Genomic DNA, 3,739 nt, shown 5'->3' with positions numbered 1-3,739 from the left:
CCGCCCTCCTTGTTGGGTTTTTACCCTCTGAGCCCCTGCAGAGACCCAGCGGGATCGTCCTTATGCCTCGTGCTGGCAGCTCCCGTTACAGGGTTCCATATTCCCCAAACTGTGGGCACTGGCAGCGGGCAGCCCCCAAAATTGGATTTTTCTGAAGCTGTGCAGAGCGTTTAAGATTTGTCCCCGCTACGCAAAGCGCAGTCACCCCATTCTCCCCGTTACAGCGTTTGCTTCGAACTTCAGCAGCCTGTCCTCGCGGCGTTCGCTCTTGCTCACAGAGCCTGTGCTGGAGGAGAAGCGGCGCCGAAGGCAGGTTGTGCTTTTTGGCCAAGGATTCGGTGTGTGTCACTCGTGGCACGCGAGTCGCTTCCCAAGAGCAGACGCAGGGTGGTCTGGCCAACAGCAAATACACCTCAGCCTGGTGAATGCCTCTTCCCTGCCCACGGACACCCACTGCTCCCCACGCTCCCGCACCGGCCCAACGTGGGAGCCCGCTGCCAGGCACCTCTCCTGGCTTCAGCTGGAGCAAACCGAGAGAATATCTTAAAAATGGACTGTTTCGGATGGGGTTGCAGAGCAACTTGCTTTTTTGCAGAGAAACAACTTCTTTTCGGAAGGTGTTTATGGACTAGCCAGGCGGTGCGTTGGCTATGCATCTGGGGGGAAGGAGGCCACATTATCCATGAAAAAATGAAAAGTGGTAACTTTTATAGGCAATTCTGCATTTATTCCTCTTCCACAGAGAAATTTTGAGGAGGAGGGGATTACATGTGTGCGTTAGTCGCAGCGTGGCACTGCTTTTTGCTCCATCACACCAACCTGCTCTGTTTGCCATCTGTAACGGGGAGGGTGCCCACAGCCTTCAGAGCTGCGAGAGGCACAATCAGGGCTGATAGATGCCCAAAATGTTTAGCAAAGCTGCTGTAATGACCACACCTGATTTGGTGGAGAGCAACGATCAAAAGAGCATAGAGGCTCCCGTAAATCTACCCTCCCCGAGTGATAAATGATGCTGGGAAGGTCAAAGAGGGAGGAATAGCTGTCCTGCTATCCTGCACTGGTGACACAGATTTTCTGGGAAAACCTCCACTTATAAGCCCTAACAAAATGGTATCATAGCTGTATGTGTAAGTAGCTTCTGGTAGCTCTGTAAGGAAACTAAAATTGCCATTGTAACGTTGTCTCTGTTATCACCTTTGCTGGTGGAGTAACGCTAAAAAATCCCCATGTCCAACTGACAAATGCCAGTCACAGGTTCTCCACCAAGGGAGGGTGAATTTGGGCTCCTGGCACCTCTGTGCCCTCTGCTCGGCTCAGGGAGCATCGTCCAGGAGCAGGGCTGGGGCTTCTGCTTAGGCATGGACAGTTTGTAGCGTACCTCACTACTTGTCCCTGGAAAGAAAATGTAGCAGGCGGCAGAGGTAAGAAGTGGAAAAGAGGGATTAAAAATCAGCAGACTCACTATTTTTTCCCTTCTTATTTCAAGTCTTCTGTGTAAAGTTTGAAGAAGTCCTCTGCTGAGCTGTAAGAGCACACGCAGCGAGCACGCACACGGGGAGAGGGGAGGCTTCGATCCCTCGGTGAAATCTCTTCTCCAAATTGTGCCCGAGATCACAGAGAAGGGGCGCTGCTCAAAGGAAGAAATGCTCCGCTTGAAGTCCCCCAGAAGTCCAACTGCAAACCTGCCACTGGAGAAAGCACTCTGGCCAGCAGCGACCACAGCCAAGCCAAGAGCTCGTCATCCCGTCTCACTTCCCTCCATGTCTGCTTGAGGGAGGGTGGCCAGTCCGTGCAATGTTTTCTCCTGTCAAGCTTCAAATGAATCTTTAAATTTCTGAGCAGTGATGCAGGCAGCTACTTAGTTTGTCAGGGTGACTCCTGCAGGATGGTGTTAAGATATAGGGATGATGTTCCGATTTGGTTCCTACGCTCTCCTACAGAAGCAGGTTCCTACAAAAGAGGAACCGGCGAGGCAGGGGTTGCTTTTACAACAGCAGTGGTTCTCTGGAACTAAATGAGATACCGACCTGTTCACAAAAGCTAAAGACTAAAGAGGATTAAATCCTGCCTTATCTACAGCTTGTAATTCCCAGTATCAGTCTATGGCACTTTTCCTTGGGTTTCAGTACCTGGTTTATAACTATACGAAGACCCTGCAACAACGGAGAAGGTCCGAGCCAGAGCCGCCAGCCTCAAACTCCACCAGACTCTCAGGATTGCCATAGGGAAAATCAGCCCTGAAACGTAGCCCTTGTCTCTTGAGCCCCGATGCACAGATTTGGCACCATTGTACCACTTATTTATTAAAATTGAAAAGCCTCCACAGAAAATCTACTGTTTTATTACGGTTTGCCGTGATGCAGGTGGTGTCTGAGTGGTTGGGTGAGACAGAGATGGGAGCAAGGGAGACAACATGGAGTGGTGTGCAGGATCTGATGGGGAGAAAATGTAGCTCCTTAAAGCCTTCTTCCTCAAAATGAGTTCAGAAAACTGTCCTTCAAGAAGGGACACAGCCTATACTCATGTCTCTGGGACAGGTAAAAGTAAGCACAGAAGTGGAGCTAAGGGCGAGCCAACCCTGGAGTGGGAGAAGGGGATGTGGAGTACTGCATCCAGCTGTGGAGTCCTCAGCACAAGAAGGACATGGACCTGTTGGAGTGGGGCCAGAGGAAACCATAAAGACGCTCTGAGGGCTGGACCCCCTCTGCTGTGAGGACAGGCTGAGAGAGTTGGGGTCATTCAGCCTGGAGAAGAGAAGGCTCCGGGGAGAACTTATAGTGGCCTTCCAGTACCTGAAGGGGGCCTACAGGAGAGCTGGGGAGGGACTTTTTACTAGGGCATGTAGTGATATGACGAGGGGGAATGGCTTCACACTAAAGGAGGGGAGATTTAGATGAGATATCAGGAAGATATTGTTGACTGTGAGGGCGGTGAGCCCCTGGGGCAGGTTGCCCCGAGAAGCTGTGGCTGCCCCATCCCTGGAGGTGTTCAAGGCCAGGTTGGATGGGGCTTGGAGCAGCCTGGGCTGGTGGGAGGTGTCCCTGCCCCGGGCAGGGGGCAGAACTCGATGATCTTCAAGGTCCCTTCCAACCTCAACCATTCTATGATGTCGGATGCTTCCTCCTGCAGATGACTTGGCTGCATCTTTAGCAGAATCAGTGAGACCAAGGGTGGCCACCGTTGGTGTGGCTCAAACAGTGGGTGGTTTGGAGTGTGGCTGAGGAGATTTCCTTGTAGCTCCTATGAATGCAGTGGTTCCAGCTTCCCCAGGACTTTTACAGCAGACAAAATCTAGCACCCTTCAGGGACGTACACATGCGCAGTGAGCTGCAGCCCGGCTTTCTGCTTGCCCCAGCCCAGCTTCTACTCGTGCCCATTGGTTTCCTGATGGTTAAAGGCTCTGCAAAACGCTTGCAGTGTGGGGGTACACCAGCGTCCCAGTGAGCCCGGGGCAGACACGGCGCCAGCCACAGCCTGTGCTGGCTCTGCGCAGGCTCACAAGCAGGAGGAGATGCCTTCGTTACTGAGACAGCATGCCCGGCCCTCGCAGGGTCATGGAATTGTCATCCTTGCTTCATCCTTGGTGACTAACTCAGCACCTGAAGACGCTCCCGCTTTCCATAGAGTGCTGCAGACTGTGGATTTTGTGCTGGAGGGGAAGGGTGAGCTCTGTTTTCCGTGGTGTTACACCTACTGGTGATTCACCTTGTAACCGGAGGGAGCCATTAAGTGATTAGGA

This window comes from Charadrius vociferus, unplaced genomic scaffold (assembly GCF_000708025.1).
Source record: "Charadrius vociferus isolate BGI_N301 unplaced genomic scaffold, ASM70802v2 scaffold54, whole genome shotgun sequence".
Taxonomy (NCBI): Eukaryota; Metazoa; Chordata; class Aves; order Charadriiformes; family Charadriidae; genus Charadrius; species Charadrius vociferus.
The sequence above is the reverse complement of the archived record's forward strand: the minus strand, read 5'-3'. Positions refer to the sequence as shown.